The sequence below is a fragment of the Macrotis lagotis genome, chromosome 8 (genome assembly GCF_037893015.1).
Source record: "Macrotis lagotis isolate mMagLag1 chromosome 8, bilby.v1.9.chrom.fasta, whole genome shotgun sequence".
NCBI lineage: Eukaryota > Metazoa > Chordata > Mammalia > Peramelemorphia > Peramelidae > Macrotis > Macrotis lagotis.
The window spans coordinates 20,387,167-20,401,011 of NC_133665.1; the positions used below are offsets into that span (position 1 = coordinate 20,387,167).

Consider the following 13,845-nt stretch of genomic DNA (forward strand, 5'->3'; position numbering starts at 1 on the left):
AAATCAGCAGCCTCCCTCAGTTCCATTCTACACCTGAAGGATTTGTTTTCCTCAGAGAGCTTTCTTATCTCTTTTTCCATCTGGCTAATTCTGCTTTTTAAAGCATTCTTCTCCTCAATAACTTTTTGAACTGTTTTATCCATTTGACCTATGCTGGTTTTTAACATGTTATTTTCTTCAGCATTTTTTGGATCTCCTTGACTAAGCTGCTGACTTCTTTTTCATGTTTTTCCTGCATCTCTCTCATTTCTTTTCACAATTTTTAGATTCAGGAGCTTGGAGGAAGCTTATATTCTACTGGAACTTTAGATTCTCAGTGGATATTTGTCGAGTTGGTTGGTAAGTATTAGTAAGTGCCTACAATGCACTAGGCTCTAGGTTCAAGAATTTAACCAGTTCTGAATACATCAAGTTAAACTATCTGGTTGAAGACCAGCAAGTTTAAACTATCATTTAGCCTATATCTACATCTTTTCCATAACAATAGCTTGAGATACTTTAGTAAATCAAGGTAAACTCCATCCATAGTGTCTGTTAGTTTAACAAGTTTATTAAAAAAAAGAAATAAAATTAGCATGGTATAACCTATTCTTGATAAAATCATTCAGCCTCCTTGTGATCATTGCTTCCTTAGTTTCCTAAATGTCTAATTAACCATCTTTTAAATAATAAATTCTCAAAATTTCCCTAAGAATCAATGTTATACTCACTTTCTTAACCTTTTCTCTTTTTTGAAAACCAGGATAGCACTTGCCTTCCTCCAGTTCTGCCGTATTTCTCCCATTATTTGTCTCTCAGTTGTCACACAGTGACAGTGGCTTAGCATTTGCACCCACTAATTCTTCACTTAAATTGAAGATTTCACATTATTCTCTTCAAAATGTTGTTTTTCAGTGATATCTGACTCTTTATGACCCCATTTGAGGTTTTCTTGGTAAAGACACTGGAGTGATTTGCCATTTTCTTCTTCAGTTCATTTTATAGATGAAGAAACTGAGGCAAACTGAGTTAAATGACTTGATCAGAGTCACACAGATAGTAAGTGCTTGAGGTTGGATTTGAACTCATGAAGATGAGTCTTCCTGACTTTAGAACTGCACTCTATCTACTGCATCAAAATATTAATGGAAATCTTATTTTTTTAAAACATAACTTTTCAGGCAAAAATGAAACAAGATTTTTTTTTTCTTACCAGAAACATAGTTTCAATTTCTTAGTGTCAGCAGTTTTATTTTTTTCTCCCTTTCTACATGCCAATGTTTCCTCTGGCAGAGGAGGATGAATTTTAAAGCACACTGATATCCTAAGGTTTAGTGGTTTATATTTGCCCGTGTACAGAAAATAGTTTTATTTTAAAATGAAAACAGCTTTAAATTCCTGGTCATATTTCAAAGATCAAAAGGTTTCTTTTCATTTTCTTTATTTTTCTTTTTTTTCCTCAGAGCAGGGTCACAGTGGAACCTACAGCAAAGGTCAAAGGGTGATGCCTTAGGGAAATAGAAATTTAAGCCAAATAAATAAGACTGAGATAACCCAGAACAGAGATCTTTCTAGGAATTTCAATTAGTGGAAAGTTCAGTAATGATCATATTCTCTTTTTTCCTTCATACCTGAAGTACTCATTTATCCCACTTCATTATCCTAAATTGTAATGAACAATAAACATCAAATTCCATGCAGGAATGTTTTTTCTCCAACAAGCTTGACTTTAGGCAGATACCATCTCTTAGGTCTTGGTTTTCTTTTCTATTAAATAAGTATATTTAGACTAGAAATTTCATAGAATCACAACATCTGAACATTGAAAGGGATTTCAAAGTCTATCTATATTTTCTCTATTTTAAAAAGCTTTCATTGGTAGAGAATTTTTCTTTCTTGTCTTATATTTTCCTGGGCTAAGTAGCACTAAGTACATTAGTTTATTTTTAGATGGCATCATCTTCATTCCCATCTGTAACTGTTTTCCTCTAGATGTTCTCTAAGAACAATTTTGAAAATGTTCAGTGCCTTAATTCTAAGATTCTTGCTGAAATAAAATTATATCCTTTTTTTAAAGGTTTTTTTTGCAAGGCAAATGGGGTTAAGTGGCTTGCCCAAGGCCACACAGCTAGGTAATTATTAAATGTCTGAGACCGGATTTGAACCCAAGTACTCCTGACTCCAAGGCTGGTGCTTTATCCACTATGCCACCTAGCCGCCCCAAATTATATCCGTTTAATATTTACCCAACAGGAATCATGTGATGCCCCTATTACCAAAGAAGAGAAATTTCAGGTTACCCAAATAGGTTGTAGGATATGGGGGGTTCTTTTGGTGTAGATATGCAATTTCATGAGTGAAGGAAATACCTGGTAGGGGCATTCTTTTGGTCAATACAGACTGTCAGTTGTTCAGCAAGTTTTAGTTGTAAAAAGTTTCTTAGTGTTGGTTAATGTTTGAACTTCATGCTTGAATAAGACAAAATGGCATCACTATTAAAATGGTATGAGTGATGTCTTCTGGCTTGTGCATAAATTGGATTTAAGTTAGGTAGAGCTGCTCCAAGTCATTGTCTTCACTCTTTCTTTTCTAGTCATTGGAGTCCAGTGGCAAGGCAAAAGTCAAGATTATTGCCAATGGTTTGGGATGCAAACCCAAACTTGGCATCTTTGATATTTGACCAAGGTCTTAAACATTCCACAACTCCTGCTTCCACTGCCTGTCCCATTGGAATAAATTATTCACATTTGCCTTTCCCTCCAGGGAAGTCTTCACTAGCTTGAAGTAGACATCTAACTCATCAAGGGATTTGATGCCTGCTTGTTACCCCCTCAGGTTTAGCTTATCGACCAACACTGTTTACTGGAATGGGGCTACTATATTTGCTACAGCTTCTTGAGTCATAGGGGAGAGCTAGATGACAGGTAGACACCAGAGTTAGAAAACTACCCTGCATTTAGCAGCCTGCATACCAGAGGTACTAGCCAGAGACATATAGTTGTGTGCCAGAAATAAGACTTGATCTTACAGGCTCTGTAATAATGCTATCCACTAAAACATACTATCTTTTATGTTACATGTTACCACCTATTCACACCTATCATCTACCTCTTACTTGCCTTCTATATGGTCTTCATTTTTAATTTTTCAAAGACTGCGATATACTATATTGTTTAGATTTCTACAGCCATACTAGCAAAACATTTTGGATCTTTAAGAGTCATTAAATTAATTTTGCAATTTAGCCTGCTCTCCTCCTGTTCAACACTGTGGGTGTTGTTGCTGCTGCTGTTACTGCTGTTTTTGGTGGTGTGGTAGTTCTTTGTTATTGAAGACCACCAATAACAACATGAGGGTGATAGTTTGACCTAATTATGAATTAGATTTAAGTGATGTAGAATTGCACAGTCATCTGTCTTAAATATCTCTTTGAGAGTCATTGAGGTCCATGGCAAGATAAAAGTCAAGACAATTGGTGATGTCCTGGGATGCTCTAGGTGACTTTTGTCTTTCTAAAGTTAGGTCTTTCCCATGTTTCCCATTTTCTGAGGCAAAATTATGAAATGAATAGAAACAATACTAGAATAAAATTTAGTAGATAGTTATATGGTGCAGTGAATAAAGCACTGGTCCTGGAGTCAGGAAGACCTGAGTTCAAATGCTCTGTGATACTTAACCTTTGTCTGCCTTGGTTTCTTCAACTGTAAAATGGGGTTAAAAATAGCACCTGACTTCCAGGGTTGTTGTGAGGATTAAATGAGTTATTTTTAAGATGCTTAGCACAGTATCTGGTAATAGTCACTTAATAAATGTTTCTTTCCTTTCAGTTCTTCTGCCTTTAGCAGTTAGCTCTTGAGCTAAAGAGATCTTTGGCCTTAAACTCTCCAGTAAGGCTTCCATATTCAGTTTTTTACCTAAATTTTGTAAAAGATTTGGGTAGAGAAAATAGAGGGCTATATTTAGAAATAAACATTATGATAACAGAAGATTATAGGAACAGTTGTAAGAGTCAATTCATTTATAGTCCAATCCCTTCATGTTATGATGAGTTAACTGAGGCCCAGAGAGGTAAAGTAGTCACAAAGATAGTGTCATAGGCACAACTTGAGCCCAAGTCTTAAAATAATGTTGAAAGAAAGATCAGTGAATATAGAATGGGGTCAGTGAAGATCCTATACCCTTAAAGCAAAAGCTCTTGAACAGAGGTTCTAAGTCAAGGTCCCCAGCTTCTGTGAACTTGGATTGGAAAAAATACATCTTAATTTTCCATAATCTCTAACAGAAATTTTGTATTTCTGTCAATTATGAATGTAGGCTCTAAACCATAGAAGAATTTAGGAGTACTTTTGACTGTTGATAGTAGAAATAACATTTTCATATCATATTATAGTTGAAAATTCATTGACTATTTTTCAGTCTTGTCAAAAACCACAATTTGATGTTCTTTTTCAAGTTAAGCAACAGCCTTCGCACTATATCTTTAAAAAATAAGATTTAACTTAATTTGATGTTATTTTAAGTGTATTGTCTTTCTAGTTATTGTATTAATAAACAGGCATATATTATTACCATGTTGCAAATTTATTCTTAAATATTTTCTTAACTATCTTATTTAATTGATTTTCTTTATAATTCTATGAATTATATCTTTTGCATTTGTAGACATTATTCTGAAAAGGAGTCCCTAGACTTCACCAGATTCCACAAGGAGTCCATAGCCCAACAGAGGTGAAGAATTGCTGTACAAGATGGTCCAAAGGTAGGTAGAAAGATTTTTAAGTATAAATGCAGTTTTAACTATGTGTCTATCATCCAAGGAGCAGCCTAAATTTGAAAAAATTCATCAGTGAATTTCTAGTCAAAAAAGTGCTATTTTTTTGAAGGGGGACATTGAAACTCCTAAAACCACCTCTTAATTAATTTATAGGCTATGATTTGTTTCCATGGAAGATACATTCACAGAAATGAAAAAAGGACTTTTTAGAAAAATGTTTATCAGTATCAGAAAGGCCTCCTGAGGTCCTGAAAGATGCCTTTACTAATGATTTAAACAGAAGAACACTTCCTCTTTGGAACCTAGATGCTCCCTTAGCTATATAATCTTACTGGGTACATCTTTCATCTGGATGAGTCAGGCATGTTTCATTGCTGTTGAGAAAAAGTTGTTATGAAACACATTTGGGAAGTGAAATGAGAAGAGAATGGAAAGAGAGAAAATTAGGGGACTATGGATGGAACCCCAGTTGTAACCACAACTATAGTCCACAAGTTAGCTATGGGACTTTGGCTAAGTCACTTAACCACTGTATTTTGGGTCTCGGTTTCCTCTTCTCTAGAATGAGAGAGTTGGATTTAATAGTCTTCTAGCTCTCATGATCATTGAATCTCTATTGACTAATTGGGAAGACGGCTTATCAGTCAAAAAAAATTCTTGTGACCTCCTTTTTTAAAATTTATTTTTATTAAAGATATTATTTGAGTTTTACAAATTTCCCCCCAATCTTGCTTCCCTCCTCCCCCACAGAAAGCACTCTTTCAGTCTTTACTTTGTTTCCATGTTGTACCTTGATCCAAATTGGGTGTGATGAGAGAGAAATCATATCCTTAAAGAGAACATAATTCTCAGATGTAACAAGATCAGACAATAAGATATCTGTTTTTTTTCTAAATTAAAGGGAATAGTCCTTGAACTTTGTTCAGACTCCACAGCTCCTTATCTGGATACAGATGGCACTCTCCTTTGCAGACAGCCCAAAATTGTTCCCGATTGTTGTACTGATTCGTTAGCTCTTTTGATAAAATCGTTGATGCTACGTAATGTTTTTTGAAACAGATATGTGATTTCTTTTGAAGAGGGAAGTCTCAAGAGAGGAAAGTCTTAAGTAGATTCAATATAGATTAGCACTTACAAACTATAGTCTTAGAATAAGAGTGGGTCAATCCCACCAATCCTACCAAACAGTTTTATCTGACTCCAAACTAAGACTTTTTTTCACATTTGTATATCATTTTATTTTATTCAGAAACATAAAAAAAATTCTTAGCTCTAAGATACTTACAATAATGGGAAGTCAGTTAGATTTGGCTATGGGCTATAGTTTGCCCACTCCTGGTCATAGAGTTGTCAAAAACCCTGAGGGGTTAAAGTGAATTGGCCAGGATTCCACACTCAGTATTTGTCAGAGAAGGACTTGAACCCAGATCTTCATGATTTCAAAGCTGGTTGTATATGCTGTGTTATAATGCCACCTATATTTAATATCAGTGTAGCTAAAATTATAGTAGCTAGTATTTATATACTACTTTTTTGTTGTTATCTAGTAATTTTTCATTCATGTATGACTCTTTGTAACCCCTTTTGGCATTTTCTTGGCAAAGAGACTGGGACAGTTTACTATTTCCTTCTCCTTCATTTTACAGAAGCAAGCAGGGTCCTAAAACTAATGAGTACATGAAGCTAGATTTGAACTTAGGTCTTCCTTGAAAACACACACACACACACACACACACACACACACACACACACACACACAAAATCCTTTTCCAAGAGAAGAAAAGTCCCCATGGTAGAATGATTCATGTTGCAGTCATTAACTTCTGACTTCAGAAAAAACATCTTGTCTGAACTAACATTGGTCTGAATCTCCTTTAAGTTGAAAAAGAAGGAAGAAAAATTAAAGTCCCAATGACTGTGATATGGGGCATGTAACAGTGAGAAAGTTGCCTGAACGAAAATTTCTTGTAGGAAGAGTTCAAGGACCTGAATTTGAGGCCTGGTTACTCTCAGGAGCTGTGAGACTGTGGGCAAGTCACTTTTCTGTTCTTCAATCCTTTGTGTGTCTAATGGTGGAAAATAATTTAAAATACTCCTTTTACAGGGTTGTTGAGAAGAAGGCTCTTTGCAAAGCATTGAAGAAGAGCTGGGTTGGTTTTTTGGCTTTTTTGGCGGGGGGCTGGACCTGTGATTTTATTGCATCAGTAAACAGGGAGAGGAAACTGTATCAGTCCAGATATACCTCAAATTGTTCATTTTAATACCTTGAAAGTTGGTGGGAACCTTGGGGATTTAAGTGACTTGCTGTGAGTCATATGGTGGCTATATGACAGAGGCAGATCTTGAACCCAGGGCTCCCTAACTCAAGAGTATAGCTCGAGTATCCATTATACTTGAAAAATTTTATGATTTGAAAATCTGTCTATACTAGAAACTTTTGTACATGTGACCTGGGGCAGGAAAATCAACTTCTCTGAACCTCTTAACTAAGGGTAAAATAAGAATTATGATACTTTAACTACTTCCTGGGATTTTTGTAAGGAAATAGCTTTATAAACTGTCAAGTATTATATGTGTTAGATTATTATCATCCTGTTGTTATTCTTAATTATTTTTATTACTAATAAAAATTGCCACCCAAGGTACAGAAAAGAATTGATCTCCATGTATTTGTATAGTGATAATTGTACAACAAACAGGGTGATAGTACGAAGAAATTGCCATCTTTTTTATTCTGGTAAAAGAGGTCCTCCACCTAATCCCAAAGAAGGATTGAGATTTCAAGAACTCTTTGAATTCAGGATGGATGTGCCTTTGGCAGACTACTAAGGGAAGTCATTTCAAATGCAGAGCATAATTTAAAATCAATGGAAGACAAATAGAATGAGTAACTAGACTGGTAAGTATCTTAACCTAGCAGAAATGGAGAAAAAGAAGATTAGGTATTCAGGGACAGACAGATGAAAGCTCCTATCAGGGGGTTCAGAATAGTCAAATTATCAGAAAGGTAGCCTTTGTAGGCTCATAAACTTCTTAGCTGTGTGTCCCTGGGCAATCATTTAACCCTGTTTGCCTCGGTTTTCTCTCCTGTAAAATAGTCTGCAGAAGTAAATGGCAAACCACTCTAGTATCTTTGCCAAGAACCCCCAAATAGGATCATAAAAAATTGAACATGATTGAACAACAACAAAATAATAATAGCAAGCATTTATATAGCATTTTAAGGTTTGAAATGTATTTGATATGACCTTCACAACAACCCTGTGGGTAGGTTTTGTTGTGGTTGTTGTTATTCCCATTTAACAAATGATAAAATCGAGATAGACAGTAATTGGGTGATTTGCCCAGAGTCACAGAACTAGTAGAAATCCAAGGCTGGATTTGAACTCAGTTTTCTGACCACAGTTCCAATACTCTTTGCCACCTAGTTGCCCAAATTCAGGAATCATGGAACTTTGGTTCAAATCTCACTTCTAAAGCTTACTCTCTGTGGGACTTTGGTAAAGTCTAGACTTTTCTGAGACTCATTTTCTTCATCTATAGAATGAGAGGTTTGAGGTCTGGATTTGAGAGTTATAAAGTCTCTACCAATTCAAGCACTCATGTCGGGAAGCATTTATTAAGGACCTACTGTGCTATGCGTTGGGGACAAAAAAAAGGCAAAGCATATACTCTGCCTTCAAGGGCAAACAACATGCAAACAAATATAAAATTATATATATATATATATATATATATATTTATACACACACATACACACACATACACACACACACACACACACACACACACACACACACACATATATATATGTCCAAATAAACTATATGTAGGATAAATAAAAAATCACTGAGGAAAGACATCAGAATTAAGAGGGGTTGGGAAAGAAGGAAGAAGGTGCAGTCTAAATTTATGATCCTCTCCTCTCTGGTTTCCTTTTAAGTCCCAGCAACAACTCTGCCTTCTTCAGGAAGCTTGCATTTAGTTTGTTTTGTATTAATTTGCTTACATGTGGTCTTCTCCCATTTGATTGTAAAATTCTGTAGGGCAGGGACAATCTTTTTCCCTTTTTTTGTATCTCTAGACTACACAGTGAATGATAAATAATAGGTACTTAATAAATAATTATTGAATTACATTGAATCTTGTGGTGGAGACCAGTTCTGTTTTCCATTTTTAAACTGTTTAGAGAACAGAACATGTAAATTGAAATTTTATAGCAATGATAGATTTGAATAATTCAGAAAAATTCATAGAGGACAAACCATGGACATTTCTGGATTCATTGACACATAAAGAATCCAATATCCATAATTTTTATTTTTCCTCTCATCTTTTCCCTTCATAAAATCATAAGACAGGGAAAGAAAAGATTATCAGAAACTTCACTGACTTGTAAGATCTACTGCTTAAGTTAATATACACCTAAAATTCTGTTCTTTTCTAAAGAGTATTTAGTTTAGATCTAACTTGGTCTAAAAAGGTCAACATATCTTCTTTTATTCTGCATGGCATTGATTAACTTATTCATATTCTATAAATTAACAACTTAATTTGATTTGCTAGGAGCCATGTCTACTTCCTTTTAGGAACCAGAGCTCCAGTGATGAAGTTTGTTCTGTTAGACAAGTTTTATGATATTTCTATCTGTTGTCAAGGAGTCTAAAGAATGACTTGATACATCCACCCACATTTACATCTTCCACCTTCCTAAATGCAACTTTCCATTTTCTCAAAAAGTTAAAGATTTTCAATCCTGAAGGCAATCATGAGCTCTAATTTCATTCTAACTCTTTTTCTTTCTCTGTCTCTCTCCTCTCTGACTGTCCCCTCTCTATCTTTGACTCGCTATCTCTCAATCTCCCTCACCCTTTTCCTCCCTATCTCTCTCCTCCTTTCTCTCCCTCTTTCTATATCCCTCACTGTCTCATCTCTCTTCCTCCTCCTCTTTCCTTTTCCTTCCTTAATCCTTCCCTCTCTATCTCTGTCTCTCTCCCTCCATTTTTCCTGCCCTCCCCTCTCCCTCTCCCCCCTTTTCTTTCTCCCTCTACCCCTTTCCTCTTTGTCTCTATCCCTCTTCCTCCCTCCCTTTGTCCCTTTCCCTGTCTCTGTTGTTTTTTCTCTCCCCTCCTTAGTCTCTCTCTCTCTCTCTCTCTCTCTCTCTCTCTCTCTCTCTCTCTCTCTCTTTCTCTTTCTGTCTCTGTCCCTTTGTCTCTCTTTCTCTCTTAAAAATAGAAAAAATGGGACTCTTTCAGTTCTTATTTATTCCAAACCTCTGGAATCTATGTTTTTTTCAGCTTTTTCTCTAAAGGAGGAATCTTTATTCTCCATAGATGAAGTAAATTACAAACTCTTCAGAAGGTTGGCAATTTCTCTCCCACATGGTGTCATAAATTTTTCACTGTAACTGTAGGAAATTAATAAATTAATTGAAAGTTTTGTGAAGAAGATACCTCATATTTTCCATGTAGAATATAAATAAAGCTTCAAGGAATGTAAATAAGGTAACCTTGAAAACCCTGTATCTTTAGGATGACGCATCTGTCTTTTACTCAAGGAGAGAGATATTAGGATCCAGGAACTACCTCTAATTTGGTTAGGGAGAGAAATTTTGCTTGATATGAATTTGACCATTTGTGTAACATTACAAGAAATCTAAAACTATTTGTTTCTTAACAAATTCAATGTGGTCATTTTGTTTCTTGGATGCTGTCTATTTGGGGGCTGGGAATGGGGGCACTGATCTTTGATTTTCTTGGTATGGGAACCTCCTAGTGTGGGAACTCCATCCACCAATGCATATTGGCAATAGCACCTCATCTACAATTTGCCTTCTTGGAGAATCCACTAGGGCACTGAAATTTTAAGTGACTTTAATCAATCTAGTCATATAGTTAACCTAAGTCTGAAGTAAAGTTTGAACCCAGTTCTTCCTTATTCAAAGACCTTTCCTATATCCAACATACCAATGACATTTAGGTAACAACACTAAGACATTTCATGTTAGAGTCAAACTGGCCCAGGGGAAAAGGGGAGAACAAAAAGAAACAGAAGAAACTCAACCATGTGTGTTATTACTGTCCACCCACTTGTTTCTATTTTGCTATTCTGTGGTTTAGAGCTTTATCAGCTGTAGCATAGTGTGAAGGAGTGTAGTAAAAAAAAAAACTGAGTTGAAAGACAAGATTTATATGTAATAGCAATGGGCACATGGCTGCTTCGTAGTATCAGTGCCAGGACACCTGGACTGCATTTTGCCCTGAAGGCTGGGACTTAACAGAAAACAAAGACTTCAGGGATGCCAAAAGAGTGTGGCAGCTTGGCATTCATATAATAGATGTGTACCACTTCCTAAAGAATGTGGTTGCTGGTTGAGTCTATCAGGATTAGAAGCCAAGTGATATGTGTAAGATAGTACTAGCCCCAAGCCCTTCTCTGTGCCCCGTTAATAATAAACACAACAATTACAGTAACAACTCATTTTGCATAGAATTTGATAGTTTTACAAAGGTTCTTGCTTTCTTCTCTTTCAACAAACCTGTAAGGTGATTATTCTAGTGCTTATTCTTATTTCCAAGTAAGGACATTTAGACTCAGAAAAATACATTTGCCAAAGTCATATGGCTATTAAACATCAGAACTAGGACTTAAATCTATTTCTTTTGGCTAAAATCCTGAACAATTCAAGAGTCACCCAAGACTGGATGTCCTCCATACTTGGAATTTTCACTTTTTTCATCTTCTCTTTGTTTCCCTGGCTTCCTTTAGGTACTAATCTTCCACCTTCCTCCAGAACCCTTTCTAGATTTCGTTTAAAACTTGTGTCTTTCTTCTAAGACTATCTTCAATTTATCCTGTCTGTCTCTTATTTGAACAGAGTTGCTTGAGTGTTTTCTGGGATGCTGATCAGGCCAAGAGTGGACTTGCTGCCCATAGCAACTGGCAGTATCAGAATTCTTTTTAAACTTCATGTTTCACCACCAGGCACTTGCTCCATCCTCTAAGAACTGAACAATGTGCTCACAAACCAAAAACAGACCATGAGGAATATATTCCATTAGAAACTTGGGGGGAGGTGAAAAGTTTAAATAAATGAAAACCAGAACCATTGACAACAGTCAGAGACTGTGATTCATATACCAATGAGCAGGGCTATTAACCAACTGTGTCACCAACTCCTTCAGCTATCTTTCTTTGGGCAAAAGAGAAACCACTCTGCAAATTAAGGTTTAGGTTTTTTGTTGTTGTTATTGTGTTGTTTTGGGGTTTTTTGGGCTACTTTTCTATAGTCCATTAAAATCTGAGTCTTTGTAGATTTAGAAAATGCTTCTATATTATAGGAAAGAGGTTTCAGTGGAAGACATGAGAGCAGACCATTAACACAGAGATTCCTGTCTGACTGGTGTGCTCCAAAGACTTGCAAGCATGATATCTTTAGGATAAACAAGAGGGCAGAGGGCCATAATTGGTTCCTGATGTTTGCTCCAGTCCAGACTGGAGCCCTTAAAACATGGCAGTGGCTTGTTTTTGTTTATGCCTATATTTGGTTTTTAAAGAAAAATGGGTTTTCCATCTGGCTTGGTTGCATTCCAGTCCAGCAACCTCAGCATTGGGTGCTTTCATCTACCACTCACCTTTAAAAGCCATAAAGAGGTTTTCTTTTTCTTTTATGCAAAAGTACTTCTAGCCAATATTTACTATGAAAGAGCAATGTTTATCAGACTTGGCTTTATATATGGAAGCTGCTCACTAACTGGAACTCCTCCTCTCCCCTTCTCCCTTCTCCCCTCACCCTCTTTTTTTCCTTACCTGCCCCCTGCCTTCTCCCCCCACTCCCCACACACTTCCTGTTGTGGTTTTCTGGGCTGCAAGAGAAAATTACCCAGGAACAAATGAACAGCTTTATTGTAAAAAGATGGCTAGCAGAATGAAGATTAGGCTGGTGGGGGACAGGGGGCTGAGGGTGAATTTGAATTAATTCATTTCCCAAACCTCTGCCTGACACTGAACCCAGACTATTTCAACGGGCTGCCTGTGGAATGAATAAGCCAATGGATGATTTTAATAGTGTTCTTTGGCCAGATCTTGATGGGAAGTACAGACTCATGGGCAATGTTCTGGGCCTGATTCTCTGTGGATGAAGTTGCATTTTTTCCTTCCTGCCTGCAGGAGAGCTATCCTTCTGTAAATTATTTAAATTCAGGGAAATGAAAAGAACCTCTTTGTGAGCTTTTGCAAATACAAAATGGATTTGTTGTTTTTTAAAGCCCCCAACAATAATAAAGCTGGTCCTCCTCAGGTAAAAGAAGGAAAAAACAGGCTGAGTCAAAAATATAATCAGTCCTTCTGTATGCTGAATTGCATGAATAATTTAAACAAAGACATATTCCAAAGTGCTCTAAGAAGTCTCTGGATCAAACTGACTTTTTTCCCCCTGCTCTGTTTTACAGACATTGCAACTCAAGAGCCAGCCCACAAGGGACTATTACTGCCTCCAAATCACATATATTTTAGAAGAAGGTAAATACATAGACAAAATCACAGACATACAGACACAGTCACACACACAGACAAACACACATACACAGCAATACACAGAGGTGTTCCTCTCTTTAAGTAAATTGTATAGATGAAAATGTTAATTTATAAAAATAGATACATTGAAAGGGATCAGCTGGTTATTTAAAAATTAAAAGCATTCTTTTTTTAATTTTTATTTAATTCAGTAGGGTTAAGAGTGACTTGTCCAAGGTCACACAGCTAGGCTGTGCCTGAGGCTGGATTTGAACTCAGGTCCTCATGACTCCAGGGCTGGTGCTCTATCCACTGCACCACCCAGAGGCCCCCCCCAAATTCTTTATTTAAAAATTTAAAAAAAATCAAGAGAAGGATACTTTAAATAACAAGATCCAGCATAATAATTTAAAATATGATTTGGTCTCAAAATTCCACATCTGGCTTCTCATAATTTTTCTTACTTTTCTCAGTCTTCTTCCTACTTGATTTTTTTAATGTCTTTTGATATTGTCCCTCTCACCCTGAATGTTTTTCTCCTTTGGATTTCATGACATGACATGACACTGACCAGGTTT

At 36.3% G+C, this 13,845-nt stretch overlaps 1 protein-coding gene across 1 annotated transcript in view; it reads left to right on the forward strand.

Moving 5' to 3' along the window:
- The window catches only part of LPAR1 (lysophosphatidic acid receptor 1), a 291,018-nt gene that overhangs the window by 48,672 nt on the left and 228,501 nt on the right, over nucleotides 1–13,845 (forward strand). Inside the window, exon 2 of the mRNA XM_074196493.1 lies at nucleotides 4,642–4,738. The gene's annotated coding sequence lies outside the window, so the exon portion shown is untranslated. The remainder of the gene's footprint in view (nucleotides 1–4,641; nucleotides 4,739–13,845) is intronic.